General features: G+C 39.7%; 1 protein-coding gene and 87 non-coding genes across 89 annotated transcripts in view; 1 reads left to right on the plus strand and 87 right to left on the minus strand.

Annotated features, from left to right (window-relative positions):
• The window catches only part of LOC145267073 (transmembrane protein 232-like), a 288020-nt gene that overhangs the window by 45457 nt on the left and 220093 nt on the right, over positions 1–22470 (plus strand). The gene's annotated exons all lie outside the window — the stretch shown is intronic.
• On the minus strand, positions 112–203 carry Trnak-uuu (transfer RNA lysine (anticodon UUU)). The gene is given in 2 exon segments: positions 112–147; positions 167–203. It is a non-coding gene; the product is annotated as a tRNA-Lys (tRNA).
• Trnak-uuu (transfer RNA lysine (anticodon UUU)) lies at positions 562–653 on the minus strand. The gene is given in 2 exon segments: positions 562–597; positions 617–653. It is a non-coding gene; the product is annotated as a tRNA-Lys (tRNA).
• On the minus strand, positions 787–878 carry Trnak-uuu (transfer RNA lysine (anticodon UUU)). Its single transcript is given in 2 exon segments — positions 787–822; positions 842–878. It is a non-coding gene; the product is annotated as a tRNA-Lys (tRNA).
• On the minus strand, positions 1012–1103 carry Trnak-uuu (transfer RNA lysine (anticodon UUU)). The gene is given in 2 exon segments: positions 1012–1047; positions 1067–1103. It is a non-coding gene; the product is annotated as a tRNA-Lys (tRNA).
• Positions 1237–1328, minus strand: Trnak-uuu (transfer RNA lysine (anticodon UUU)). The gene is given in 2 exon segments: positions 1237–1272; positions 1292–1328. It is a non-coding gene; the product is annotated as a tRNA-Lys (tRNA).
• Positions 1462–1553, minus strand: Trnak-uuu (transfer RNA lysine (anticodon UUU)). The gene is given in 2 exon segments: positions 1462–1497; positions 1517–1553. It is a non-coding gene; the product is annotated as a tRNA-Lys (tRNA).
• Positions 1688–1779, minus strand: Trnak-uuu (transfer RNA lysine (anticodon UUU)). The gene is given in 2 exon segments: positions 1688–1723; positions 1743–1779. It is a non-coding gene; the product is annotated as a tRNA-Lys (tRNA).
• On the minus strand, positions 2137–2228 carry Trnak-uuu (transfer RNA lysine (anticodon UUU)). The gene is given in 2 exon segments: positions 2137–2172; positions 2192–2228. It is a non-coding gene; the product is annotated as a tRNA-Lys (tRNA).
• Trnak-uuu (transfer RNA lysine (anticodon UUU)) lies at positions 2811–2902 on the minus strand. The gene is given in 2 exon segments: positions 2811–2846; positions 2866–2902. It is a non-coding gene; the product is annotated as a tRNA-Lys (tRNA).
• On the minus strand, positions 3035–3126 carry Trnak-cuu (transfer RNA lysine (anticodon CUU)). Its single transcript is given in 2 exon segments — positions 3035–3070; positions 3090–3126. It is a non-coding gene; the product is annotated as a tRNA-Lys (tRNA).
• Positions 3260–3351, minus strand: Trnak-uuu (transfer RNA lysine (anticodon UUU)). Its single transcript is given in 2 exon segments — positions 3260–3295; positions 3315–3351. It is a non-coding gene; the product is annotated as a tRNA-Lys (tRNA).
• Positions 3485–3576, minus strand: Trnak-uuu (transfer RNA lysine (anticodon UUU)). Its single transcript is given in 2 exon segments — positions 3485–3520; positions 3540–3576. It is a non-coding gene; the product is annotated as a tRNA-Lys (tRNA).
• On the minus strand, positions 3710–3801 carry Trnak-uuu (transfer RNA lysine (anticodon UUU)). Its single transcript is given in 2 exon segments — positions 3710–3745; positions 3765–3801. It is a non-coding gene; the product is annotated as a tRNA-Lys (tRNA).
• Trnak-uuu (transfer RNA lysine (anticodon UUU)) lies at positions 3934–4025 on the minus strand. Its single transcript is given in 2 exon segments — positions 3934–3969; positions 3989–4025. It is a non-coding gene; the product is annotated as a tRNA-Lys (tRNA).
• On the minus strand, positions 4159–4250 carry Trnak-uuu (transfer RNA lysine (anticodon UUU)). The gene is given in 2 exon segments: positions 4159–4194; positions 4214–4250. It is a non-coding gene; the product is annotated as a tRNA-Lys (tRNA).
• Trnak-uuu (transfer RNA lysine (anticodon UUU)) lies at positions 4384–4475 on the minus strand. The gene is given in 2 exon segments: positions 4384–4419; positions 4439–4475. It is a non-coding gene; the product is annotated as a tRNA-Lys (tRNA).
• Trnak-uuu (transfer RNA lysine (anticodon UUU)) lies at positions 4834–4925 on the minus strand. Its single transcript is given in 2 exon segments — positions 4834–4869; positions 4889–4925. It is a non-coding gene; the product is annotated as a tRNA-Lys (tRNA).
• On the minus strand, positions 5059–5150 carry Trnak-uuu (transfer RNA lysine (anticodon UUU)). Its single transcript is given in 2 exon segments — positions 5059–5094; positions 5114–5150. It is a non-coding gene; the product is annotated as a tRNA-Lys (tRNA).
• Positions 5284–5375, minus strand: Trnak-uuu (transfer RNA lysine (anticodon UUU)). Its single transcript is given in 2 exon segments — positions 5284–5319; positions 5339–5375. It is a non-coding gene; the product is annotated as a tRNA-Lys (tRNA).
• Positions 5509–5600, minus strand: Trnak-uuu (transfer RNA lysine (anticodon UUU)). Its single transcript is given in 2 exon segments — positions 5509–5544; positions 5564–5600. It is a non-coding gene; the product is annotated as a tRNA-Lys (tRNA).
• Positions 5733–5824, minus strand: Trnak-uuu (transfer RNA lysine (anticodon UUU)). Its single transcript is given in 2 exon segments — positions 5733–5768; positions 5788–5824. It is a non-coding gene; the product is annotated as a tRNA-Lys (tRNA).
• On the minus strand, positions 5958–6049 carry Trnak-uuu (transfer RNA lysine (anticodon UUU)). Its single transcript is given in 2 exon segments — positions 5958–5993; positions 6013–6049. It is a non-coding gene; the product is annotated as a tRNA-Lys (tRNA).
• On the minus strand, positions 6183–6274 carry Trnak-uuu (transfer RNA lysine (anticodon UUU)). The gene is given in 2 exon segments: positions 6183–6218; positions 6238–6274. It is a non-coding gene; the product is annotated as a tRNA-Lys (tRNA).
• Trnak-uuu (transfer RNA lysine (anticodon UUU)) lies at positions 6633–6724 on the minus strand. The gene is given in 2 exon segments: positions 6633–6668; positions 6688–6724. It is a non-coding gene; the product is annotated as a tRNA-Lys (tRNA).
• Positions 6858–6949, minus strand: Trnak-uuu (transfer RNA lysine (anticodon UUU)). Its single transcript is given in 2 exon segments — positions 6858–6893; positions 6913–6949. It is a non-coding gene; the product is annotated as a tRNA-Lys (tRNA).
• Trnak-uuu (transfer RNA lysine (anticodon UUU)) lies at positions 7083–7174 on the minus strand. The gene is given in 2 exon segments: positions 7083–7118; positions 7138–7174. It is a non-coding gene; the product is annotated as a tRNA-Lys (tRNA).
• Positions 7308–7399, minus strand: Trnak-uuu (transfer RNA lysine (anticodon UUU)). Its single transcript is given in 2 exon segments — positions 7308–7343; positions 7363–7399. It is a non-coding gene; the product is annotated as a tRNA-Lys (tRNA).
• On the minus strand, positions 7533–7624 carry Trnak-uuu (transfer RNA lysine (anticodon UUU)). The gene is given in 2 exon segments: positions 7533–7568; positions 7588–7624. It is a non-coding gene; the product is annotated as a tRNA-Lys (tRNA).
• Trnak-uuu (transfer RNA lysine (anticodon UUU)) lies at positions 7758–7849 on the minus strand. Its single transcript is given in 2 exon segments — positions 7758–7793; positions 7813–7849. It is a non-coding gene; the product is annotated as a tRNA-Lys (tRNA).
• Positions 7982–8073, minus strand: Trnak-uuu (transfer RNA lysine (anticodon UUU)). Its single transcript is given in 2 exon segments — positions 7982–8017; positions 8037–8073. It is a non-coding gene; the product is annotated as a tRNA-Lys (tRNA).
• Positions 8207–8298, minus strand: Trnak-uuu (transfer RNA lysine (anticodon UUU)). Its single transcript is given in 2 exon segments — positions 8207–8242; positions 8262–8298. It is a non-coding gene; the product is annotated as a tRNA-Lys (tRNA).
• Trnak-uuu (transfer RNA lysine (anticodon UUU)) lies at positions 8432–8523 on the minus strand. The gene is given in 2 exon segments: positions 8432–8467; positions 8487–8523. It is a non-coding gene; the product is annotated as a tRNA-Lys (tRNA).
• Positions 8882–8973, minus strand: Trnak-uuu (transfer RNA lysine (anticodon UUU)). Its single transcript is given in 2 exon segments — positions 8882–8917; positions 8937–8973. It is a non-coding gene; the product is annotated as a tRNA-Lys (tRNA).
• Trnak-uuu (transfer RNA lysine (anticodon UUU)) lies at positions 9107–9198 on the minus strand. Its single transcript is given in 2 exon segments — positions 9107–9142; positions 9162–9198. It is a non-coding gene; the product is annotated as a tRNA-Lys (tRNA).
• Positions 9332–9423, minus strand: Trnak-uuu (transfer RNA lysine (anticodon UUU)). The gene is given in 2 exon segments: positions 9332–9367; positions 9387–9423. It is a non-coding gene; the product is annotated as a tRNA-Lys (tRNA).
• On the minus strand, positions 9557–9648 carry Trnak-uuu (transfer RNA lysine (anticodon UUU)). The gene is given in 2 exon segments: positions 9557–9592; positions 9612–9648. It is a non-coding gene; the product is annotated as a tRNA-Lys (tRNA).
• Positions 9782–9873, minus strand: Trnak-uuu (transfer RNA lysine (anticodon UUU)). Its single transcript is given in 2 exon segments — positions 9782–9817; positions 9837–9873. It is a non-coding gene; the product is annotated as a tRNA-Lys (tRNA).
• Positions 10006–10097, minus strand: Trnak-uuu (transfer RNA lysine (anticodon UUU)). The gene is given in 2 exon segments: positions 10006–10041; positions 10061–10097. It is a non-coding gene; the product is annotated as a tRNA-Lys (tRNA).
• Positions 10231–10322, minus strand: Trnak-uuu (transfer RNA lysine (anticodon UUU)). The gene is given in 2 exon segments: positions 10231–10266; positions 10286–10322. It is a non-coding gene; the product is annotated as a tRNA-Lys (tRNA).
• On the minus strand, positions 10456–10547 carry Trnak-uuu (transfer RNA lysine (anticodon UUU)). Its single transcript is given in 2 exon segments — positions 10456–10491; positions 10511–10547. It is a non-coding gene; the product is annotated as a tRNA-Lys (tRNA).
• Positions 10681–10772, minus strand: Trnak-uuu (transfer RNA lysine (anticodon UUU)). The gene is given in 2 exon segments: positions 10681–10716; positions 10736–10772. It is a non-coding gene; the product is annotated as a tRNA-Lys (tRNA).
• Positions 10906–10997, minus strand: Trnak-uuu (transfer RNA lysine (anticodon UUU)). The gene is given in 2 exon segments: positions 10906–10941; positions 10961–10997. It is a non-coding gene; the product is annotated as a tRNA-Lys (tRNA).
• Trnak-cuu (transfer RNA lysine (anticodon CUU)) lies at positions 11129–11220 on the minus strand. Its single transcript is given in 2 exon segments — positions 11129–11164; positions 11184–11220. It is a non-coding gene; the product is annotated as a tRNA-Lys (tRNA).
• On the minus strand, positions 11354–11445 carry Trnak-uuu (transfer RNA lysine (anticodon UUU)). The gene is given in 2 exon segments: positions 11354–11389; positions 11409–11445. It is a non-coding gene; the product is annotated as a tRNA-Lys (tRNA).
• Positions 11796–11887, minus strand: Trnak-uuu (transfer RNA lysine (anticodon UUU)). Its single transcript is given in 2 exon segments — positions 11796–11831; positions 11851–11887. It is a non-coding gene; the product is annotated as a tRNA-Lys (tRNA).
• On the minus strand, positions 12021–12112 carry Trnak-uuu (transfer RNA lysine (anticodon UUU)). Its single transcript is given in 2 exon segments — positions 12021–12056; positions 12076–12112. It is a non-coding gene; the product is annotated as a tRNA-Lys (tRNA).
• Trnak-uuu (transfer RNA lysine (anticodon UUU)) lies at positions 12246–12337 on the minus strand. The gene is given in 2 exon segments: positions 12246–12281; positions 12301–12337. It is a non-coding gene; the product is annotated as a tRNA-Lys (tRNA).
• Positions 13139–13230, minus strand: Trnak-uuu (transfer RNA lysine (anticodon UUU)). The gene is given in 2 exon segments: positions 13139–13174; positions 13194–13230. It is a non-coding gene; the product is annotated as a tRNA-Lys (tRNA).
• Positions 13364–13455, minus strand: Trnak-uuu (transfer RNA lysine (anticodon UUU)). Its single transcript is given in 2 exon segments — positions 13364–13399; positions 13419–13455. It is a non-coding gene; the product is annotated as a tRNA-Lys (tRNA).
• On the minus strand, positions 13589–13680 carry Trnak-uuu (transfer RNA lysine (anticodon UUU)). Its single transcript is given in 2 exon segments — positions 13589–13624; positions 13644–13680. It is a non-coding gene; the product is annotated as a tRNA-Lys (tRNA).
• On the minus strand, positions 13814–13905 carry Trnak-uuu (transfer RNA lysine (anticodon UUU)). The gene is given in 2 exon segments: positions 13814–13849; positions 13869–13905. It is a non-coding gene; the product is annotated as a tRNA-Lys (tRNA).
• Trnak-uuu (transfer RNA lysine (anticodon UUU)) lies at positions 14039–14130 on the minus strand. The gene is given in 2 exon segments: positions 14039–14074; positions 14094–14130. It is a non-coding gene; the product is annotated as a tRNA-Lys (tRNA).
• Positions 14264–14355, minus strand: Trnak-uuu (transfer RNA lysine (anticodon UUU)). Its single transcript is given in 2 exon segments — positions 14264–14299; positions 14319–14355. It is a non-coding gene; the product is annotated as a tRNA-Lys (tRNA).
• Trnak-uuu (transfer RNA lysine (anticodon UUU)) lies at positions 14489–14580 on the minus strand. Its single transcript is given in 2 exon segments — positions 14489–14524; positions 14544–14580. It is a non-coding gene; the product is annotated as a tRNA-Lys (tRNA).
• Trnak-uuu (transfer RNA lysine (anticodon UUU)) lies at positions 14714–14805 on the minus strand. Its single transcript is given in 2 exon segments — positions 14714–14749; positions 14769–14805. It is a non-coding gene; the product is annotated as a tRNA-Lys (tRNA).
• Positions 14938–15029, minus strand: Trnak-uuu (transfer RNA lysine (anticodon UUU)). Its single transcript is given in 2 exon segments — positions 14938–14973; positions 14993–15029. It is a non-coding gene; the product is annotated as a tRNA-Lys (tRNA).
• Positions 15162–15253, minus strand: Trnak-uuu (transfer RNA lysine (anticodon UUU)). Its single transcript is given in 2 exon segments — positions 15162–15197; positions 15217–15253. It is a non-coding gene; the product is annotated as a tRNA-Lys (tRNA).
• On the minus strand, positions 15387–15478 carry Trnak-uuu (transfer RNA lysine (anticodon UUU)). Its single transcript is given in 2 exon segments — positions 15387–15422; positions 15442–15478. It is a non-coding gene; the product is annotated as a tRNA-Lys (tRNA).
• Trnak-uuu (transfer RNA lysine (anticodon UUU)) lies at positions 15612–15703 on the minus strand. Its single transcript is given in 2 exon segments — positions 15612–15647; positions 15667–15703. It is a non-coding gene; the product is annotated as a tRNA-Lys (tRNA).
• On the minus strand, positions 15837–15928 carry Trnak-uuu (transfer RNA lysine (anticodon UUU)). The gene is given in 2 exon segments: positions 15837–15872; positions 15892–15928. It is a non-coding gene; the product is annotated as a tRNA-Lys (tRNA).
• Positions 16062–16153, minus strand: Trnak-uuu (transfer RNA lysine (anticodon UUU)). The gene is given in 2 exon segments: positions 16062–16097; positions 16117–16153. It is a non-coding gene; the product is annotated as a tRNA-Lys (tRNA).
• Trnak-uuu (transfer RNA lysine (anticodon UUU)) lies at positions 16287–16378 on the minus strand. Its single transcript is given in 2 exon segments — positions 16287–16322; positions 16342–16378. It is a non-coding gene; the product is annotated as a tRNA-Lys (tRNA).
• Trnak-uuu (transfer RNA lysine (anticodon UUU)) lies at positions 16512–16603 on the minus strand. The gene is given in 2 exon segments: positions 16512–16547; positions 16567–16603. It is a non-coding gene; the product is annotated as a tRNA-Lys (tRNA).
• Positions 16736–16827, minus strand: Trnak-uuu (transfer RNA lysine (anticodon UUU)). Its single transcript is given in 2 exon segments — positions 16736–16771; positions 16791–16827. It is a non-coding gene; the product is annotated as a tRNA-Lys (tRNA).
• Positions 16961–17052, minus strand: Trnak-uuu (transfer RNA lysine (anticodon UUU)). The gene is given in 2 exon segments: positions 16961–16996; positions 17016–17052. It is a non-coding gene; the product is annotated as a tRNA-Lys (tRNA).
• Trnak-uuu (transfer RNA lysine (anticodon UUU)) lies at positions 17186–17277 on the minus strand. The gene is given in 2 exon segments: positions 17186–17221; positions 17241–17277. It is a non-coding gene; the product is annotated as a tRNA-Lys (tRNA).
• Trnak-uuu (transfer RNA lysine (anticodon UUU)) lies at positions 17411–17502 on the minus strand. Its single transcript is given in 2 exon segments — positions 17411–17446; positions 17466–17502. It is a non-coding gene; the product is annotated as a tRNA-Lys (tRNA).
• On the minus strand, positions 17636–17727 carry Trnak-uuu (transfer RNA lysine (anticodon UUU)). The gene is given in 2 exon segments: positions 17636–17671; positions 17691–17727. It is a non-coding gene; the product is annotated as a tRNA-Lys (tRNA).
• Positions 17861–17952, minus strand: Trnak-uuu (transfer RNA lysine (anticodon UUU)). Its single transcript is given in 2 exon segments — positions 17861–17896; positions 17916–17952. It is a non-coding gene; the product is annotated as a tRNA-Lys (tRNA).
• Trnak-uuu (transfer RNA lysine (anticodon UUU)) lies at positions 18086–18177 on the minus strand. The gene is given in 2 exon segments: positions 18086–18121; positions 18141–18177. It is a non-coding gene; the product is annotated as a tRNA-Lys (tRNA).
• On the minus strand, positions 18535–18626 carry Trnak-uuu (transfer RNA lysine (anticodon UUU)). Its single transcript is given in 2 exon segments — positions 18535–18570; positions 18590–18626. It is a non-coding gene; the product is annotated as a tRNA-Lys (tRNA).
• On the minus strand, positions 18760–18851 carry Trnak-uuu (transfer RNA lysine (anticodon UUU)). Its single transcript is given in 2 exon segments — positions 18760–18795; positions 18815–18851. It is a non-coding gene; the product is annotated as a tRNA-Lys (tRNA).
• Trnak-uuu (transfer RNA lysine (anticodon UUU)) lies at positions 18985–19076 on the minus strand. The gene is given in 2 exon segments: positions 18985–19020; positions 19040–19076. It is a non-coding gene; the product is annotated as a tRNA-Lys (tRNA).
• Trnak-uuu (transfer RNA lysine (anticodon UUU)) lies at positions 19210–19301 on the minus strand. The gene is given in 2 exon segments: positions 19210–19245; positions 19265–19301. It is a non-coding gene; the product is annotated as a tRNA-Lys (tRNA).
• Trnak-uuu (transfer RNA lysine (anticodon UUU)) lies at positions 19435–19526 on the minus strand. Its single transcript is given in 2 exon segments — positions 19435–19470; positions 19490–19526. It is a non-coding gene; the product is annotated as a tRNA-Lys (tRNA).
• On the minus strand, positions 19660–19751 carry Trnak-uuu (transfer RNA lysine (anticodon UUU)). The gene is given in 2 exon segments: positions 19660–19695; positions 19715–19751. It is a non-coding gene; the product is annotated as a tRNA-Lys (tRNA).
• Trnak-uuu (transfer RNA lysine (anticodon UUU)) lies at positions 19885–19976 on the minus strand. Its single transcript is given in 2 exon segments — positions 19885–19920; positions 19940–19976. It is a non-coding gene; the product is annotated as a tRNA-Lys (tRNA).
• On the minus strand, positions 20110–20201 carry Trnak-uuu (transfer RNA lysine (anticodon UUU)). Its single transcript is given in 2 exon segments — positions 20110–20145; positions 20165–20201. It is a non-coding gene; the product is annotated as a tRNA-Lys (tRNA).
• On the minus strand, positions 20335–20426 carry Trnak-uuu (transfer RNA lysine (anticodon UUU)). Its single transcript is given in 2 exon segments — positions 20335–20370; positions 20390–20426. It is a non-coding gene; the product is annotated as a tRNA-Lys (tRNA).
• Trnak-uuu (transfer RNA lysine (anticodon UUU)) lies at positions 20784–20875 on the minus strand. Its single transcript is given in 2 exon segments — positions 20784–20819; positions 20839–20875. It is a non-coding gene; the product is annotated as a tRNA-Lys (tRNA).
• Trnak-uuu (transfer RNA lysine (anticodon UUU)) lies at positions 21009–21100 on the minus strand. Its single transcript is given in 2 exon segments — positions 21009–21044; positions 21064–21100. It is a non-coding gene; the product is annotated as a tRNA-Lys (tRNA).
• On the minus strand, positions 21234–21325 carry Trnak-uuu (transfer RNA lysine (anticodon UUU)). Its single transcript is given in 2 exon segments — positions 21234–21269; positions 21289–21325. It is a non-coding gene; the product is annotated as a tRNA-Lys (tRNA).
• Positions 21459–21550, minus strand: Trnak-uuu (transfer RNA lysine (anticodon UUU)). Its single transcript is given in 2 exon segments — positions 21459–21494; positions 21514–21550. It is a non-coding gene; the product is annotated as a tRNA-Lys (tRNA).
• Trnak-uuu (transfer RNA lysine (anticodon UUU)) lies at positions 21684–21775 on the minus strand. The gene is given in 2 exon segments: positions 21684–21719; positions 21739–21775. It is a non-coding gene; the product is annotated as a tRNA-Lys (tRNA).
• Trnak-uuu (transfer RNA lysine (anticodon UUU)) lies at positions 21909–22000 on the minus strand. The gene is given in 2 exon segments: positions 21909–21944; positions 21964–22000. It is a non-coding gene; the product is annotated as a tRNA-Lys (tRNA).
• Positions 22125–22216, minus strand: Trnak-uuu (transfer RNA lysine (anticodon UUU)). Its single transcript is given in 2 exon segments — positions 22125–22160; positions 22180–22216. It is a non-coding gene; the product is annotated as a tRNA-Lys (tRNA).
• On the minus strand, positions 22341–22432 carry Trnak-uuu (transfer RNA lysine (anticodon UUU)). Its single transcript is given in 2 exon segments — positions 22341–22376; positions 22396–22432. It is a non-coding gene; the product is annotated as a tRNA-Lys (tRNA).

Below are 22470 nucleotides of genomic sequence, written 5' to 3' on the forward strand. Positions count from 1 at the left end.
GGAACAATAACAACAAAAATAAGGAAAGAAAAAATCAATCATACTTCAAGCCGTATATGTCGGATGTGAAGAAAAACAGACTGATAGTAAATAACATGCAAAAAAGTCAGTAGCCCACATGGGGACTTGAACCCCAGACCCTCAGATGACTTTATTCTAATGTTCATAAAAGTCTGATGCTCTACCGACTGAGCTATGTAGGCCCTTCCATTGTCGGCACAATCCGGAACAATAACAACAAAAATAAGGAAAGAAAAAATCAATCATACATCAAGCCGTATATGTCGGATGTGAAGAAAAACAGACTGATAGTAAATAAGATGCAAAAAAGTCAGTAGCCAACATAGGGACTTGAACCCCAGACCCTCAGATGACTTTATTCTAATGTTCATACAAGTCTGATGCTCTACCGCCTGAGCTATGTAGGCCCGTCCATGTTCGGCATAATCCGGAACAATAACAACAAAACTAAGGAAAGAAAAAATCAATCATACATCAAGCCGTATATGTCGGATGTGAAGAAAAACAGACTGATAGTAAATAACATGCAAAAAAGTCAGTAGCCCACATGGGGACTTGAACCCCAGACCCTCAGATGACTTTATTCTAATGTTCATAAAAGTCTGATGCTCTACCGACTGAGCTATGTAGGCCCGTCCATGTTCGGCACAATCCGGAACAATAACAACAAAAATAAGGAAAGAAAAAATCAATCATACTTCAAGCCGTATATGTCGGATGTGAAGAAAAACAGACTGATAGTAAATAACATGCAAAAAAGTCAGTAGCCCACATGAGGACTTGAACCCCAGACCCTCAGATGACTTTATTCTAATGTTTATAAAAGTCTGATGCTCTACCGACTGAGCTATGTAGACCCGTCCATGTTCGGCACAATCCGGAACAATAACAACAAAAATAAGGAAAGAAAAAATCAATCATACTTCAAGCCGTATATGTCGGATGTGAAGAAAAACAGACTGATAGTAAATAACATGCAAAAAAGTCAGTAGCCCACATGGGGACTTGAACCCCAGACCCTCAGATGACTTTATTCTAATGTTCATAAAAGTCTGATGCTCTACCGACTGAGCTATGTAGGCCCTTCCATTGTCGGCACAATCCGGAACAATAACAACAAAAATAAGAAAAGAAAAAATCAATCATACATCAAGCCGTATATGGCGGATGTGAAGAAAAACAGACTGATAGTAAATAAGATGCAAAAAAGTCAGTAGCCCACATAGGGACTTGAACCCCAGACCCTCAGATGACTTTATTCTAATGTTCATAAAAGTCTGATGCTCTACCGCCTGAGCTATGTAGGCCCGTCCATGTTCGGCACAATCCGGAACAATAACAACAAAACTAAGGAAAGAAAAAATCAATCATACATCAAGCCGTATATGTCGGATGTGAAGAAAAACAGACTGATAGTAAATAAGATGCAAAAAAGTCAGTAGCCAACATAGGGACTTGAACCCCAGACCCTCAGATGACTTTATTCTAATGTTCATAAAAGTCTGATGCTCTACCGACTGAGCTATGTAGGCCCGTCCATGTTCGGCACAATCCGGAACAATAACAACAAAAATAAGGAAACAAAAAAATCAATCAGACATCAAGCCGTATATGTCGGATGTGAAGAAAAACAGACTGATAGTAAATAACATGCAAAAAAGTCAGTAGCCCACATGAGGACTTGAACCCCAGACCCTCAGATTACTTTATTCTAATGTTCATAAAAGTCTGATGCTCTACCGACTGAGCTATGTAGGCCCGTTAATGTTCGGCACAATCCGGAACAATAACAACAAAATCAAGGACAGAAAAAATCAATCAGACATCAAGCCGTATATGTCGGATGTGAAGAAAAACAGACTGATAGTAAATAACATGCAAAAAAGTCAGTAGCCCACATGGGGACTTAACCCCAGACCCTCAGATGACTTTATTCTAATGTTCTTAAAAGTCTGATGCTCTACCGACTGAGCTACGTAGGCCCGTCAATGTTCGGCACAATCCAGAACAATAACAACAAAAATAAGGAAAGAAAAAATAAATCAGACATCAAGCCGTATATGTCGGATGTGAAGAAAAACAGACTGATAGTAAATAACATGCAAAAAAGTCAGTAGCCCATATGGGGACTTGAACCCCAGACCCTCAGATGACTTTATTCTAATGTTCATAAAAGTCTGATGCTCTACCGACTGAGCTATGTAGGCCCGTTAATGTTCGGCACAATCCAGAACAATAACAACAAAAACAAGGAAAGAAAACATCAATCAGACATCAAGCCGTATATGTCGGATGTGAAGAAAAACAGACTGATAGTAAATAACATGACAAAACAGTCAGTAGCCCACATGGGGACTTAACCCCAGACCCTCAGATGACTTTATTCTAATGTTCATAAAAGTCTGATGCTCTACCGACTGAGCTATGTGGCCCGTCCATGTTTGGCACAATCCGGAACAATAACAACAAAAATAAGGAAAGAAAAAATCAATCATACATCAAGCCGTATATGTCGGATGTGAAGAAAAACAGACTGATAGTAAATAACAGGCAAAACAGTGAATAGCCTACATGGGGACTTGAACCCCAGACCCTCAGATGACTATTTTCTAATGTTCATACAAGTCTGATGCTCTACCGACTGAGCTACGTAGGACCGTCCATGTTCGGCACAATCCAGAACAATAACAACAAAAATAAGGAAAGAAAAAATCAATCATACATCAAGCCGTATATGTCGGATGTGAAGAAAAACAGACAGATAGTAAATAACAGGCAAAAAAGTGAATAGCCCACATAGGGACTTGAACCCCAGACCCTCAGATGACTTTATTCTAATGTTCATAAAAGTCTGATGCTCTACCGCCTGAGCTATGTAGGCCCGTCCATGTTCGGCACAATCCGGAACAATAACAACAAAAATAAGGAAAGAAAAATCAATCATACTTCAAGCCGTATATGTCGGATGTGAAGAAAAACAGACTGATAGTAAATAACATGCAAAAAAGTCAGTAGCCCACATGGGGACTTGAACCCCAGACCCTCAGATGACTTTATTCTAATGTTCATAAGAGTCTGATGCTCTAATGACTGAGCTATGTAGGCCCGTCAATGTTCGGCACAATCCGGATCAATAACAACAAAAATAAGGAAAGAAAAAATCGATCATACATCAAGCCGTATATGTCGGATGTGAAGAAAAACAGACTGATAGTAAATAACATGCAAAAAAGTCAGTAGCCCACATGGGGACTTGAACCCCAGACCCTCAGATGACTTTATTCTAATGTTCATAAAAGTCTGATGCTCTACCGACTGAGCTATGTAGGCCCTTCCATTGTCGGCACAATCCGGAACAATAACAACAAAATCAAGGAAAGAAAAAATCAATCAGACATCAAGCCGTATATGTCGGATGTAAAGAAAAACAGACTGATATTAAATAAAATGCAAAAAAGTCAGTAGCCCACATGGGGACTTGAACCCCAGACCCTCAGATGACTTTATTCTAATGTTCTTAAAAGTCTGATGCTCTACCGACTGAGTTATGTAGGCCCGTCCATGTTCGGCACAATCCGGAACAATAACAACAAAAATAAGTAAAGAAAAAATCAATCATATATCAAGCCGTATATGTCGGATGTGAAGAAAAACAGACAGATAGTAAATAACAGGCAAAAAAGTGAATAGCCCACATAGGGACTTGAACCCCAGACCCTCAGATGACTTTATTCCAATGTTCATAAAAGTCTGATGCTCTACCGCCTGAGCTATGTAGGCCCGTCCATGTTCGGCACAATCCGGAACAATAACAAAAAAAATAAGGAAAGAAAAATCAATCATACTTCAAGCCGTATATGTCGGATGTGAAGAAAAACAGACTGATAGTAAATAACATGCAAAAAAGTCAGTAGCCCACATGGGGACTTGAACCCCAGACCCTCAGATGACTTTATTCTAATGTTCATAAAAGTCTGATGCTCTACCGACTGAGCTATGTAGGCCCTTCCATTGTCGGCACAATCCGGAACAATAACAACAAAAATAAGGAAAGAAAAAATCAATCATACATCAAGCCGTATATGTCGGATGTGAAGAAAAACAGACTGATAGTAAATAAGATGCAAAAAAGTCAGTAGCCCACATGGGGACTTGAACCCCAGACCCTCACATGACTTTATTCTCATGTTCATAAAAGTCTGATGCTCTACCGCCTGAGCTATGTAGGCCCGTCCATGTTCGGCACAATCCGGAACAATAACAACAAAACTAAGGAAAGAAAAAATCAATCATACATCAAGCCGTATATGTCGGATGTGAAGAAAAACAGACTGATAGTAAATAACATGCAAAAAAGTCAGTAGCCCACATGGGGACTTGAACCCCAGACCCTCAGATGACTTTATTCTAATGTTCATAAAAGTCTGATGCTCTACCGACTGAGCTATGTAGGCCCGTCCATGTTCGGCACAATCCGGAACAATAACAACAAAAATAAGGAAAGAAAAAATCAATCATACTTCAAGCCGTATATGTCGGATGTGAAGAAAAACAGACTGATAGTAAATAACATGCAAAAAAGTCAGTAGCCCACATGAGGACTTGAACCCCAGACCCTCAGATGACTTTATTCTAATGTTTATAAAAGTCTGATGCTCTACCGACTGAGCAATGTAGACCCGTCCATGTTCGGCACAATCCGGAACAATAACAACAAAAATAAGGAAAGAAAAAATCAATCATACTTCAAGCCGTATATGTCGGATGTGAAGAAAAACAGACTGATAGTAAATAACATGCAAAAAAGTCAGTAGCCCACATGGGGACTTGAACCCCAGACCCTCAGATGACTTTATTCTAATGTTCATAAAAGTCTGATGCTCTACCGACTGAGCTATGTAGGCCCTTCCATTGTCGGCACAATCCGGAACAATAACAACAAAAATAAGGAAAGAAAAAATCAATCATACATCAAGCCGTATATGTCGGATGTGAAGAAAAACAGACTGATAGTAAATAAGATGCAAAAAAGTCAGTAGCCAACATAGGGACTTGAACCCCAGACCCTCAGATGACTTTATTCTAATGTTCATAAAAGTCTGATGCTCTACCGCCTGAGCTATGTAGGCCCGTCCATGTTCGGCACAATCCGGAACAATAACAACAAAACTAAGGAAAGAAAAAATCAATCATACATCAAGCCGTATATGTCGGATGTGAAGAAAAACAGACTGATAGTAAATAACATGCAAAAAAGTCAGTAGCCCACATGGGGACTTGAACCCCAGACCCTCAGATGACTTTATTCTAATGTTCATAAAAGTCTGATGCTCTACCGACTGAGCTATGTAGGCCCGTCCATGTTCGGCACAATCCGGAACAATAACAACAAAAATAAGGAAAGAAAAAATCAATCATACTTCAAGCCGTATATGTCGGATGTGAAGAAAAACAGACTGATAGTAAATAACATGCAAAAAAGTCAGTAGCCCACACGAGGACTTGAACCCCAGACCCTCAGATGACTTTATTCTAATGTTTATAAAAGTCTGATGCTCTACCGCCTGAGCTATGTAGGCCCGTCCATGTTCGGCACAATCCGGAACAATAACAACAAAACTAAGAAAGAAAAAATCAATCATACATCAAGCCGTATATGTCGGATGTGAAGAAAAACAGACTGATAGTAAATAACATGCAAAAAAGTCAGTAGCCCACATGGGGACTTGAACCCCAGACCCTCAGATGACTTTATTCTAATGTTCATAAAAGTCTGATGCTCTACCGACTGAGCTATGTAGGCCCTTCCATTGTCGGCACAATCCGGAACAATAACAACAAAAATAAGGAAAGAAAAAATCAATCATACATCAAGCCGTATATGTCGGATGTGAAGAAAAACAGACTGATAGTAAATAAGATGCAAAAAAGTCAGTAGCCCACATGGGGACTTGAACCCCAGACCCTCACATGACTTTATTCTAATGTTCATAAAAGTCTGATGCTCTACCGCCTGAGCTATGTAGGCCCGTCCATGTTCGGCACAATCCGGAACAATAACAACAAAACTAAGGAAAGAAAAAATCAATCATACATCAAGCCGTATATGTCGGATGTGAAGAAAAACAGACTGATAGTAAATAACATGCAAAAAAGTCAGTAGCCCACATGGGGACTTGAACCCCAGACCCTCAGATGACTTTATTCTAATGTTCATAAAAGTCTGATGCTCTACCGACTGAGCTATGTAGGCCCGTCCATGTTCGGCACAATCCGGAACAATAACAACAAAAATAAGGAAAGAAAAAATCAATCATACTTCAAGCCGTATATGTCGGATGTGAAGAAAAACAGACTGATAGTAAATAACATGCAAAAAAGTCAGTAGCCCACATGAGGACTTGAACCCCAGACCCTCAGATGACTTTATTCTAATGTTTATAAAAGTCTGATGCTCTACCGACTGAGCAATGTAGACCCGTCCATGTTCGGCACAATCCGGAACAATAACAACAAAAATAAGGAAAGAAAAAATCAATCATACTTCAAGCCGTATATGTCGGATGTGAAGAAAAACAGACTGATAGTAAATAACATGCAAAAAAGTCAGTAGCCCACATGGGGACTTGAACCCCAGACCCTCAGATGACTTTATTGTAATGTTCATAAAAGTCTGATGCTCTACCGACTGAGCTATGTAGGCCCTTCCATTGTCGGCACAATCCGGAACAATAACAACAAAAATAAGGAAAGAAAAAATCAATCATACATCAAGCCGTATATGTCGGATGTGAAGAAAAACAGACTGATAGTAAATAAGATGCAAAAAAGTCAGTAGCCAACATAGGGACTTGAACCCCAGACCCTCAGATGACTTTATTCTAATGTTCATAAAAGTCTGATGCTCTACCGCCTGAGCTATGTAGGCCCGTCCATGTTCGGCACAATCCGGAACAATAACAACAAAAATAAGGAAAGAAAAAATCAATCATACATCAAGCCGTATATGTCGGATGTGAAGAAAAACAGACTGATAGTAAATAACATGCAAAAAAGTCAGTAGCCCACATGGGGACTTGAACCCCAGACCCTCAGATGACTTTATTCTAATGTTCATAAAAGTCTGATGCTCTACCGACTGAGCTATGTAGGCCCGTCCATGTTCGGCACAATCCGGAACAATAACAACAAAAATAAGGAAAGAAAAAATCAATCATACTTCAAGCCGTATATGTCGGATGTGAAGAAAAACAGACTGATAGTAAATAACATGCAAAAAAGTCAGTAGCCCACATGAGGACTTGAACCCCAGACCCTCAGATGACTTTATTCTAATGTTTATAAAAGTCTGATGCTCTACCGACTGAGCTATGTAGACCCGTCCATGTTCGGCACAATCCGGAACAATAACAACAAAAATAAGGAAAGAAAAAATCAATCATACTTCAAGCCGTATATGTCGGATGTGAAGAAAAACAGACTGATAGTAAATAACATGCAAAAAAGTCAGTAGCCCACATGGGGACTTGAACCCCAGACCCTCAGATGACTTTATTCTAATGTTCATAAAAGTCTGATGCTCTACCGACTGAGCTATGTAGGCCCTTCCATTGTCGGCACAATCCGGAACAATAACAACAAAAATAAGGAAAGAAAAAATCAATCATACATCAAGCCGTATATGTCGGATGTGAAGAAAAACAGACTGATAGTAAATAAGAGGCAAAAAAGTCAGTAGCCCACATAGGGACTTGAACCCCAGACCCTCAGATGACTTTATTCTAATGTTCATAAAAGTCTGATGCTCTACCGCCTGAGCTATGTAGGCCCGTCCATGTTCGGCACAATCCGGAACAATAACAACAAAACTAAGAAAGAAAAAATCAATCATACTTCAAGCCGTATATGTCGGATGTGAAGAAAAACAGACTGATAGTAAATAACATGCAAAAAAGTCAGTAGCCCACATGGGGACTTGAACCCCAGACCCTCAGATGACTTTATTCTAATGTTCATAAAAGTCTGATGCTCTACCGACTGAGCTATGTAGGCCCTTCCATTGTCGGCACAATCCGGAACAATAACAACAAAAATAAGGAAAGAAAAAATCAATCATACATCAAGCCGTATATGTCGGATGTGAAGAAAAACAGACTGATAGTAAATAAGATGCAAAAAAGTCAGTAGCCCACATGGGGACTTGAACCCCAGACCCTCACATGACTTTATTCTAATGTTCATAAAAGTCTGATGCTCTACCGCCTGAGCTATGTAGGCCCGTCCATGTTCGGCACAATCCGGAACAATAACAACAAAACTAAGGAAAGAAAAAATCAATCATACATCAAGCCGTATATGTCGGATGTGAAGAAAAACAGACTGATAGTAAATAACATGCAAAAAAGTCAGTAGCCCACATGGGGACTTGAACCCCAGACCCTCAGATGACTTTATTCTAATGTTCATAAAAGTCTGATGCTCTACCGACTGAGCTATGTAGGCCCGTCCATGTTCGGCACAATCCGGAACAATAACAACAAAAATAAGGAAAGAAAAAATCAATCATACTTCAAGCCGTATATGTCGGATGTGAAGAAAAACAGACTGATAGTAAATAACATGCAAAAAAGTCAGTAGCCCACATGAGGACTTGAACCCCAGACCCTCAGATGACTTTATTCTAATGTTTATAAAAGTCTGATGCTCTACCGACTGAGCAATGTAGACCCGTCCATGTTCGGCACAATCCGGAACAATAACAACAAAAATAAGGAAAGAAAAAATCAATCATACTTCAAGCCGTATATGTCGGATGTGAAGAAAAACAGACTGATAGTAAATAACATGCAAAAAAGTCAGTAGCCCACATGGGGACTTGAACCCCAGACCCTCAGATGACTTTATTGTAATGTTCATAAAAGTCTGATGCTCTACCGACTGAGCTATGTAGGCCCTTCCATTGTCGGCACAATCCGGAACAATAACAACAAAAATAAGGAAAGAAAAAATCAATCATACATCAAGCCGTATATGTCGGATGTGAAGAAAAACAGACTGATAGTAAATAAGATGCAAAAAAGTCAGTAGCCAACATAGGGACTTGAACCCCAGACCCTCAGATGACTTTATTCTAATGTTCATAAAAGTCTGATGCTCTACCGCCTGAGCTATGTAGGCCCGTCCATGTTCGGCACAATCCGGAACAATAACAACAAAAATAAGGAAAGAAAAAATCAATCATACATCAAGCCGTATATGTCGGATGTGAAGAAAAACAGACTGATAGTAAATAACATGCAAAAAAGTCAGTAGCCCACATGGGGACTTGAACCCCAGACCCTCAGATGACTTTATTCTAATGTTCATAAAAGTCTGATGCTCTACCGACTGAGCTATGTAGGCCCGTCCATGTTCGGCACAATCCGGAACAATAACAACAAAAATAAGGAAAGAAAAAATCAATCATACTTCAAGCCGTATATGTCGGATGTGAAGAAAAACAGACTGATAGTAAATAACATGCAAAAAAGTCAGTAGCCCACATGAGGACTTGAACCCCAGACCCTCAGATGACTTTATTCTAATGTTTATAAAAGTCTGATGCTCTACCGACTGAGCTATGTAGACCCGTCCATGTTCGGCACAATCCGGAACAATAACAACAAAAATAAGGAAAGAAAAAATCAATCATACTTCAAGCCGTATATGTCGGATGTGAAGAAAAACAGACTGATAGTAAATAAGAGGCAAAAAAGTCAGTAGCCCACATAGGGACTTGAACCCCAGACCCTCAGATGACTTTATTCTAATGTTCATAAAAGTCTGATGCTCTACCGCCTGAGCTATGTAGGCCCGTCCATGTTCGGCACAATCCGGAACAATAACAACAAAACTAAGAAAGAAAAAATCAATCATACATCAAGCCGTATATGTCGGATGTGAAGAAAAACAGACTGATAGTAAATAACATGCAAAAAAGTCAGTAGCCCACATGGGGACTTGAACCCCAGACCCTCAGATGACTTTATCCTAATGTTCATAAAAGTCTGATGCTCTACCGACTGAGCTATGTAGGCCCGTCCATGTTCGGCACAATCCGGAACAATAACAACAAAAATAAGGAAAGAAAAAATAAATCAGACATGAAGCCGTATATGTCGGATGTGAAGAAAAACAGACTGATAGTAAATAACATGCAAAAAAGTCAGTAGCCCACATGGGGGCTTGAACCCCAGACCATCAGATGACTTTATTCTAATGTTCATAAAAGTCTGATGCTTTACCGACTGAGCTATGTAGGCCCGTCCATGTTCGGCACAATCCGGAACAATAACAACAAAAATAAGGAAAGAAAAAATCAATCATACATGAAGCCGTATATGTTGGATGTAAAGAAAAACAGACTGATAGTAAATAAAATGCAAAAAAGTCAGTAGCCCACATGGGGACTTGAACCCCAGACCCTCAGATGACTTTATTCTAATGTTCTTAAAAGTCTGATGCTCTACCGACTGAGCTATGTAGGCCCTTCCATGTTCGGCACAATCCGGAACAATAACAACAAAAATAAGGAAAGAAAAAATCAATCATACATGAAGCCGTATATGTTGGATGTAAAGAAAAACAGACTGATAGTAAATAAAATGCAAAAAAGTCAGTAGCCCACATGGGGACTTGAACCCCAGACCCTCAGATGACTTTATTCTAATGTTCTTAAAAGTCTGATGCTCTACCGACTGAGCTATGTAGGCCCGTCCATGTTCGGCACAATCCGGAACAATAACAACAAAAATAAGGAAAGAAAAAATCAATCATACATCAAGCCGTATATGTCGGATGTGAAGAAAAACAGACAGATAGTAAATAACAGGCAAAAAAGTGAATAGCCCACATAGGGACTTGAACCCCAGACCCTCAGATGACTTTATTCTAATGTTCATAAAAGTCTGATGCTCTACCGCCTGAGCTATGTAGGCCCGTCCATGTTCGGCACAATCCGGAACAATAACAACAAAAAAAAGGAAAGAAAAATCAATCATACTTCAAGCCGTATATGTCGGATGTGAAGAAAAACAGACTGATAGTAAATAACATGCAAAAAGTCAGTAGCCCACATGGGGACTTGAACCCCAGACCCTCAGATGACTTTATTCTAATGTTCATAAGAGTCTGATGCTCTACCGACTGAGCTATGTAGGCCCGTCAATGTTCGGCACAATCCGGATCAATAACAACAAAAATAAGAAAAGAAAAAATCGATCATACATCAAGCCGTATATGTTGGATGTGAAGAAAAACAGACTGATAGTAAATAACATGCAAAAAAGTCAGTAGCCCACATGGGGACTTGAACCCCAGACCCTCAGATGACTTTATTCTAATGTTCATAAAAGTCTTATGCTCTACCGACTGAGCTATGTAGGCCCTTCCATTCTCGGCACAATCCGGAACAATAACAACAAAAATAAGGAAAGAAAAAATCAATCAGACATCAAGCCGTATATGTCGGATGTGAAGAAAAACAGACTGATAGTAAATAAGATGCTAAAAAGTCAGTAGCCCACATGGGGACTTGAACCCCAGATGACTTTATTCTAATGTTCATAAAAGTCTGATGCTCTACCGACTGAGCTATGTAGGCCCTTCCATTGTCGGCACAATCCGGAACAATAACAACAAAACTAAGGAAAGAAAAAATCAATCATACATCAAGCCGTATATGTCGGATGTGAAGAAAAACAGACTGATAGTAAATAACATGCAAAACAGTCAGTAGCCCACATGGGGACTTGAACCCCAGACCCTCAGATGACTTTATTCTAATGTTCATAAAAGTCTGATGCTCTACCGACTGAGCTATGTAGGCCCTTCCATTGTCGGCACAATCCGGAACAATAACAACAAAACTAAGGAAAGAAAAAATCAATCATACATCAAGCCGTATATGTCGGATGTGAAGAAAAACAGACTGATAGTAAATAACATGCAAAAAAGTCAGTAGCCCACATGGGGACTTGAACCCCAGACCCTCAGATGACTTTATTCTAATGTTCATAAAAGTCTGATGCTCTACCGACTGAGCTATGTAGGCCCGTTAATGTTCGGCACAATCCGGAACAATAACAACAAAAACAAGGAAAGAAAAAATCAATCAGACATCAAGCCGTATATGTCGGATGTGAAGAAAAACAGACTGATAGTAAATAACATGCAAAAAAGTCAGTAGCCCACATGGGGACTTGAACCCCAGACCCTCAGATGACTTTATTCTAATGTTCATAAAAGTCTGATGCTCTACCGACTGAGCTACGTAGGCCCATCCATGTTCGGCACAATCCAGAACAATAACAACAAAAATAAGGAAAGAAAAAATAAATCAGACATCAAGCCGTATATGTCGGATGTGAAGAAAAACAGACTGATAGTAAATAACACGCAAAAAAGTCAGTAGCCCACATGGGGACTTGAACCCCAGATGACTGTATTCTAATGTTCATAAAAGTCTGATGCTCTACCGACTGAGCTATGTAGGCCCGTTAATGTTCGGCACAATCCGGAACAATAACAACAAAAACAAGGAAAGAAAGAATCAATCAGACATCAAGCCGTATATGTCGGATGTGAAGAAAAACAGACTGATAGTAAATAACATGCAAAACAGTCAGAAGCCCACATGGGGACTTGCACCCCAGACCCTCTGATGACTTTATTCTAATGTTCATAAAAGTCTGATGCTCTACCGACTGAGCTATATAGGCCCGTCCATGTTTGGCACAATCCGGAACAATAACAACAAAAATAAGGAAACAAAAAAATCAATCATACATCAAGCCGTATATGTCGGATGTGAAGAAAAACAGACTGATAGTAAATAACATGCAAAAAAGTCAGTAGCCCACATTGGGGCTTGAACCCCAGACCCTCAGATTACTATTTTCTAATGTTCATACAAGTCTGATGCTCAACCGACTGAGCTACGTAGGCCCGTCCATGTTCGGCACAATCCAGAACAATAACAACAAAAATAAGGAAAGAAAAAATAAATCAGACATCAAGCCGTATATGACGGATGTGAAGAAAAACAGACTGATAGTAAATAAGATGCAAAAAAGTCAGTAGCCCACATGGGGACTTGAACCCCAGACCATCAGATGACTTTATTCTAATGTTCATAAAAGTCTGATGCTTTACCGACTGAGCTATGTAGGCCCGTCCATGTTCGGCACAATCTGGAACAATAACAACAAAAATAAGGAAAGAAAAAATCAATCATACATCAAGCCGTATATGTCGGATGTGAAGAAAAACAGACTGATAGTAAATAAGATGCAAAAAAGTCAGTAGCCCACATGGGGACTTGAACCCCAGACCCTCAGATGACTTTATTCTAATGTTCTTAAAAGTCTGATGTTCTACCGACTGAGTTATGTAGGCCTGTCCATGTTTGGCACAATCCGGAACAATAACAACAAAAATAAGGAAAGAAAAAATCAATCAGACATCAAGCCGTATATGTCGGATGTGAAGAAAAACAGACTGATAGTAAATAACATGCAAAAAAGTCAGTAGCCCACATGGGGACTTGAACCCCAGACCCTCAGATGACTTTATTCTAATGTTCATAAAAGTCTGATGCTCTACCGACTGAGCTATGTAGGACCGTCCACGTTCGGCACAATCCGGAACAATAACAACAAAAATAAGGAAAGAAAAAATCAATCATACATCAAGCCGTATATGTCGGATGTGAAGAAAAACAGACTGATAGTAAATAACATGCAAAAAAGTCAGTAGCCCACATGGGGACTTGAACCCCAGACCCTCAGATGACTTTATTCTAATGTTCATAAAAGTCTGATGCTCTACCGACTGAGCTATGTAGGCCCGTTAATGTTCGGCACAATCCGGAACAATAACAACAAAAACAAGGAAAGAAAAAATCAATCAGACATCAAGCCGTATATGTAGGATGTGAAGAAAAACAGACTGATAGTAAATAACATGCAAAAAAGTCAGTAGCCCACATGGGGACTTGAACCCCAGACCCTCAGATGACTTTATTCTAATGTTCATAAAAGTCTGATGCTCTACCGACTGAGCTATGTAGGCCCGTCCACGTTCGGCACAATCCGGAACAATAACAACAAAAATAAGGAAAGAAAAAATCAATCATACATCAAGCCGTATATGTCGGATGTGAAGAAAAACAGACTGATAGTAAATAAGATGCAAAAAAGTCAGTAGCCCACATGGGGACTTGAACCCCAGACCCTCAGATGACTTTATTCTAATGTTCATAAAAGTCTGATGCTCTACCGACTGAGCTATGTAGGCCCGTTAATGTTCGGCACAATCCGGAACAATAACAACAAAAACAAGGAAAGAAAAAATCAATCAGACATCAAGCCGTATATGTAGGATGTGAAGAAAAACAGACTGATAGTAAATAACATGCAAAAAAGTCAGTAGCCCACATGGGGACTTGAACCCCAGACCCTCAGATGACTTTATTCTAATGTTCATAAAAGTTTGATGCTCTACCGACTGAGCTATGTAGGCCCATCCACGTTCGGCACAATCCGGAACAATAACAACAAAAATAAGGAAAGAAAAAATCAATCATACATCAAGCCGTATATGTCGGATGTGAAGAAAAACAGACTGATAGTAAATAACATGCAAAAAAGTCAGTAGCCCACATGGGGACTTGAACCCCAGACCCTCAGATGACTTTATTCTAATGTTCATAAAAGTCTGATGCTCTACCGACTGAGCTATGTAGGCCCGTCCATGTTCGGCACAATCCGGAACAATAACAACAAAAATAAGGAAAGAAAAAATCAATCATACATCAAGCCGTATATGTCGGATGTGAAGAAAAACAGACTGATAGTAAATAACATGCAAAAAATCAGTAGCCCACATGGGGACTTGAACCCCAGACCCTCAGATTACTATTTTCTAATGTTCATAAAAGTCTGATGCTCTACCGACTGAGATACGTAGGCCCGTCCATATTCGGCACAATCCAGAACAATAACAACAAAAATAAGGAAAGAAAAAAAAATCAGACATCAAGCCGTATATGTCGGATGTGAAGAAAAACAGACTGATAGTAAATAACATGCAAAAAAGTCAGTAGCCCACATGGGGACTTGAACCCCAGACCCTCAGATGACTTTATTCTAATGTTCATAAAAGTCTGATGCTCTACCGACTGAGCTATGTAGGCCCGTCCATGTTCGGCACAATCCGGAACAATAACAACAAAAATAAGGAAAGAAAAAATCAATCATACATCAACCCGTATATGTCGGATGTGAAGAAAAACAGACTGATAGTAAATAACATGCAAAAAAGTCAGTAGCCCACATGGGGACTTGAACCCCAGACCCTCAGATGACTTTATTCTAATGTTCATAAAAGTCTGATGCTCTACCGACTGAGCTATGTACGCCCGTCCATGTTCGGCACAATCCGGAACAATAACAACAAAACTAAGGAAAGAAAAAATCAATCATACATCAAGCCGTATATGTCGGATGTGAAGAAAAACAGACTGATAGTAAATAACATGCAAAAAAGTCAGTAGCCCACATGGGGACTTGAACCCCAGACCCTCAGATGACTTTATTCTAATGTTCATAAAAGTCTGATGCTCTACCGACTGAGCTATGTAGGCCCGTCCACGTTCGGCACAATCCGGAACAATAACAACAAAAATAAGGAAAGAAAAAATCAATCATACATCAAGCCGTATATGTCGGATGTGAAGAAAAACAGACTGATAGTAAATAAGATGCAAAAAAGTCAGTAGCCCACATGGGGACTTGAACCCCAGACCCTCAGATGACTTTATTCTAATGTTCATAAAAGTCTGATGCTCTACCGACTGAGCTATGTAGGCCCATTAAGTTTCGGCACAATCCGGAACAATAACAACAAAAACAAGGAAAGAAAAAATCAATCAGACATCAAGCCGTATATGTAGGATGTGAAGAAAAACAGACTGATAGTAAATAACATGCAAAAAAGTCAGTAGCCCACATGGGGACTTGAACCCCAGACCCTCAGATGACTTGATTCTAATGTTCATAAAAGTCTGATGCTCTACCGACTGAGCTATGTAGGCCCGTCCACGTTCGGCACAATCCGGAACAATAACAACAAAAATAAGGAAAGAAAAAATCAATCATACATCAAGCCGTATATGTCGGATGTGAAGAAAAACAGACTGATAGTAAATAAGATGCAAAAAAGTCAGTAGCCCACATGGGGACTTGAACCCCAGACCCTCAGATGACTTTATTCTAATGTTCATAAAAGTCTGATGCTCTACCGACTGAGCTATGTAGGACCGTCCATGTTCGGCACAATCCGGAACAATAACAACAAAAATAAGGAAAGAAAAAATCAATCATACATCAAGCCGTATATGTCGGATGTGAAGAAAAACAGACTGATAGTAAATAAGATGCAAAAAAGTCAGTAGCCCACATGGGGACTTGAACCCCAGACCCTCAGATGACTATTTTCTAATGTTCATAAAAGTCTGATGCTCTACCGACTGAGATACGTAGGCCCGTCCATGTTCGGCACAATCCAGAACAATAACAACAAAAATAAGGAAAGAAAAAAAAATCAGACATCAAGCCGTATATGTCGGATGTGAAGAAAAACAGACTGATAGTAAATAACATGCAAAAAAGTCAGTAGCCCACATGGGGACTTGAACCCCAGACCCTCAGATGACTTTATTCTAATGTTCATAAAAGTCTGATGCTCTACCGACTGAGCTATGTAGGCCCGTCCATGTTCGGCACAATCCGGAACAATAACAACAAAAATAAGGAAAGAAAAAATCAATCATACATCAACCCGTATATGTCGGATGTGAAGAAAAACAGACTGACAGTAAATAACATGCAAAAAAGTCAGTAGCCCACATGGGGACTTGAACCCCAGACCCTCAGATGACTTTATTCTAATGTTCATAAAAGTCTGATGCTCTACCGACTGAGCTATGTACGCCCGTCCATGTTCGGCACAATCCAGAACAATAACAACAAAAATAAGGAAAGAAAAAATCAATCATACATCAAGCCGTATATGTCGGATGTGAATAAAAACAGACTGATAGTAAATAACATGCAAAAAAGTCAGTAGCCCACATGGGGACTTGAACCCCAGACCCCCAGATGACTTTATTCTAATGTTCATAAAGGTCTGATGCTCTACTGACTGAGCTATGTAGGCCCGTCCATTGTTGGCACAATCCGGAACAATAACAACAAAAATAAGGAAAGAAAAAATCAATCATACATCAAGCCGTATATGTCGGATGTGAAGAAAAACAGACTGATAGTAAATAACATGCAAAAAAGTCAGTAGCCCACATGGGGACTTGAACCCCAGACCCTCAGATGACTTTATTCTAATGTTCATAAAAGTCTGATGCTCTACCGACTGAGCTATGTAGGCCCGTCCATGTTCGGCACAATCCGGAACAATAACAACAAAAATAAGGGAAGAAAAAATCAATCAGACATCAAGCCGTATATGTCGGATGTGAAGAAAAACAGACTGATAGTAAATAACATGCAAAAAAGTCAGTAGCCCACATGGGGACTTGAACCCCAGACCCTCAGATGACTATTTTTTAATGTTCATAAAAGTCTGATGCTCTACCGACTGAGATACGTAGGCCCGTCCATGTTCGGCACAATCCAGAACAATAACAACAAAAATAAGGAAAGAAAAAATAAATCAGACATCAAGCCGTATATGTCGGATGTGAAGAAAAACAGACTGATAGTAAATAACATGCAAAAAAGTCAGTAGCCCACATGGGGACTTGAACCCCAGACCCTCAGATGACTTTATTCTAATGTTCATAAAAGTCCCATGCTCTACCGACTGAGCTATGTAGGCCCGTCCATGTTCGGCACAATCCGGAACAATAACAACAAAAATAAGGAAAGAAAAAATCAATCATACATCAAGCCGTATATGTCGGATGTGAAGAAAAACAGACTGATAGTAAATAACATGCAAAAAAGTCAGTAGCCCACATGGGGACTTGAACCCCAGACCCTCAGATGACTTTATTCTAATGTTCATAAAAGTCTGATGCTCTACCGACTGAGATACGTAGGCCCGTCCATGTTCGGCACAATCCGGAACAATAACAACAAAAATAAGGAAAGAAAAAATAAATCAGACATCAAGCCGTATATGTCGGATGTGAAGAAAAACAGACTGATAGTAAATAACATGCAAAAAAGTCAGTAGCCCACATGGGGACTTGTACCCAGACCCTCAGATGACTTTATTCTAATGTTCATAAAAGTCTGATGCTCTACCAACTGAGCTATGTAGGCCCGTCCATGTTCGGCACAATCCGGAACAATAACAACAAAAATAAGGAAAGAAAAAATCAATCATACATCAAGCCGTATATGTCGGATGTGAAGAAAAACAGACTGATAGTAAATAACATGCAAAAAAGTCAGTAGCCCACATGGGGACTTGAACCCCAGACCCTCAGATGACTTTATTCTAATGTTCATAAAAGTCTGATGCTCTACCGACTGAGCTATGTACGCCCGTCCATGTTCGGCACAATCCGGAACAATAACAACAAAAATAAGGAAAGAAAAAATCAATCATACATCAAGCCGTATATGTCGGATGTGAATAAAAACAGACTGATAGTAAATAACATGCAAAAAAGTCAGTAGCCCACATGGGGACTTGAACCCCAGACCCCCAGATGACTTTATTCTAATGTTCATAAAAGTCTGATGCTCTACTGACTGAGCTATGTAGGCCCGTCCATTGTTGGCACAATCCGGAACAATAACAACAAAAATAAGGAAAGAAAAAATCAATCATACATCACGCCGTATATGTCGGATGTGAAGAAAAACAGACTGATAGTAAATAACATGCAAAAAAGTCAGTAGCCCACATGGGGACTTGAACCCCAGACCCTCAGATGACTTTATTCTAATGTTCATAAAAGTCTGATGCTCTACCGACTGAGCTATGTAGGCCCGTCCATGTTCGGCACAATCCGGAACAATAACAACAAAAATAAGGAAAGAAAAAATCAATCAGACATCAAGCCGTATATGTCGGATGTGAAGAAAAACAGACTGATAGTAAATAACATGCAAAAAAGTCAGTAGCCCACATGGGGACTTGAACCCCAGACCCTAAGATGACTATTTTTTAATGTTCATAAAAGTCTGATGCTCTACCGACTGAGATACGTAGGCCCGTCCATGTTCGGCACAATCCAGAACAATAACAACAAAAATAAGGAAAGAAAAAATAAATCAGACATCAAGCCGTATATGTCGGATGTGAAGAAAAACAGACTGATAGTAAATAACATGCAAAAAAGTCAGTAGCCCACATGGGGACTTGAACCCCAGACCCTCAGATGACTTTATTCTAATGTTCATAAAAGTCCGATGCTCTACCGACTGAGCTATGTAGGCCCGTCCATGTTAGGCACAATCCGGAACAATAACAACAAAAATAAGGAAAGAAAAAATCAATCAGACATCAAGCCGTATATGTCGGATGTGAAGAAAAACAGACTGATAGTAAATAACATGCAAAAAAGTCAGTAGCCCACATGAGGACTTGAACCCCAGACCCTCAGATGACTTTATTCTAATGTTCATAAAAGTCTGATGCTCTACTGACTGAGCTATGTAGGCCCATCCATGTTCGGCACAATCCGGAACAATAACAACAAAAATAAGGAAAGAAAAAATCAATCAGACATCAAGCCGTATATGTCGGATGTGAAGAAAAACAGACTGATAGTAAATAACATGCAAAAAAGTCAGTAGCCCACATGGGGACTTGAACCCCAGACCCTCAGATGACGTTATTCTAATGTTCATAAAAGTCTGATGCTCTACTGACTGAGCTATGTAGGCCCATCCATGTTCGGCACAATCCGGAACAATAACAACAAAAATAAGGAAAGAAAAAATCAATCAGACATCAAGCCGTATATGTCGGATGTGAAGAAAAACAGACTGATAGTAAATAACATGCAAAAAAGTCAGTAGCCCACATGGGGACTTGAACCCCAGACCCTCAGATGACTTTATTCTAATGTTCATAAAAGTCTGATGCTCTACTGACTGAGCTATGTAGGCCCATCCATGTTCTGCACAATCCGGAACAATAACAACAAAAATAAGGAAAGAAAAAATCAATCAGACATCAAGCCGTATATGTCGGATGTGAAGAAAAACAGACTGATAGTAAATAACATGCAAAAAAGTCAGTAGCCCACATGGGGACTTGAACCCCAGACCCTCAGATGACTTTATTCTAATGTTCATAAAAGTCCGATGCTCTACCGACTGAGCTATGTAGGCCCGTCCATGTTAGGCACAATCCGGAACAATAACAACAAAAATAAGGAAAGAAAAAATCAATCATACATCAAGCCGTATATGTCGGATGTGAAGAAAAACAGACTGATAGTAAATAACATGCAAAAAAGTCAGTAGCTCACATGGGGACTTGAACCCAGACCCTCAGATGACTTTATTCTAATGTTCATAAAAGTCTGATGCTCTACTGACTGAGCTATGTAGGCCCATCCATGTTCGGCACAATCCGGAACAATAACAACAAAAATAAGGAAAGAAAAAATCAATCATACATCAAGCCGTATATGTCGGATGTGAAGAAAAACAGACTGATAGTAAATAACATGCAAAAAAGTCAGTAGCCCACATGGGGACTTGAACGCCAGACCCTCAGATGACTTTATTCTAATGTTCATAAAAGTCTGATGCTCTACCGACTGAGCTATGTAGGCCCGTCCATTGTCGGCACAATCCGGAACAATAACAACAATAATAAGGAAATAAAAAATCAATCAGACATCAAGCCGTATATGTCGGATGTGAATAAAAACTGACTGATAGTAAATAACATGCAAAAAAGTCAGTAGCTCACATGGGGACTTGAACCCCAGACCCTCAGATTACTTTATTCTAATGTTCATAAAAGTCTGATGCTCTACCGACTGAGCTATGTAGGCCCGTCCATTGTCGGCACAATCCGGAACAATAACAACAATAATAAGGAAAGAAAAAATCAATCAGAAATCAAGCCGTATATGTCGGATGTGAAGAAAAACAGACTGATAGTAAATAACATGCAAAAAAGTCAGTAGCTCACATGGGGACTTGAACCCCAGACCCTCAGATTACTTTATTCTAATGTTCATAAAAGTCTGATGCTTTACCGACTGAGCTATGTAGGCCCGTCCATTGTCGGCACAATCCGGAACAATAACAACAAAAATAAGGAAAGAAAAAATCAATCAGACATCAAGCCGTATATGTCGGATGTGAAGAAAAACAGACTGATAGTAAATAACATGCAAAAAAGTCAGTAGCCCACATGGGGACTTGAACCGCAGACCCTCAGATGACTCTATTCTAATGTTCATAAAAGTCTGATGCTCTACCGACTGAGCTATGCAGGCCCTTCCATTGTCGGCAAAATCCGGAACAATAACAACAAAAATAAGGAAAGAAAAAATCAATCAGACATCAAGCCGTATATGTCGGATGTGAAGAAAAACAGACTGATAGTAAATAATATGCAAAACAGTCAGTAGCCCGCATGGGGACTTGAACCCCAGACCCTCAGATGACTTTATTCTAATGTTCATAAAAGTCTGATGCTCTACCGACTGAGCCATGTAGGCCCGTCCATTGTCGGCACAATCCGGAACATTAACAACAAAAATAAGGAAAGAAAAAATCAATCAGACATCAAGCCGTATATGTCGGATGTGAATAAAAACAGACTGATAGTAAATAACATGCAAAAAAGTCAGTAGCCCACATGGGGACTTGAACCGCAGACCCTCAGATGACTCTATTCTAATGTTCATAAAAGTCTGATGCTCTACCGACTGAGCTATGTAGGCCCGTCCATTGTCGGCACAATCCGGAACAATAACAACAAAAATAAGGAAAGAAAAAATCAATCAGACATCAAGCCGTATATGAAGAAAAACAGACTGATAGTAAATAACATGCAAAAAAGTCAGTAGCCCACATGGGGACTTGAACCCCAGACCCTCAGATGACTCTATTCTAATGTTCATAAAAGTCTGATGCTCTACCGACTGAGCTATGTAGACCCGTCCATTGTCGGCACAATCCGGAACAATAACAACAAAAATAAGCAAAGAAAAAATCAATCAGACATCAAGCCGTATATGAAGAAAAACAGACTGATAGTAAATAACATGCAAAAAAGTCAGTAGCCCACATGGGGACTTGAACCCCAGACCCTCAGATGACTTTATTCTAATGTTTATAAAAGTCTGATGCTCTACCGACTGAGCTATGTAGGCCGTCCATTGTCGGCACAATCCGGCCCAATAACAACAAA

Source organism: Euprymna scolopes, chromosome 42 (genome assembly GCF_053919585.1).
Source record: "Euprymna scolopes isolate OS-2025 chromosome 42, ASM5391958v1, whole genome shotgun sequence".
Classification (NCBI taxonomy): domain Eukaryota; kingdom Metazoa; phylum Mollusca; class Cephalopoda; order Sepiida; family Sepiolidae; genus Euprymna; species Euprymna scolopes.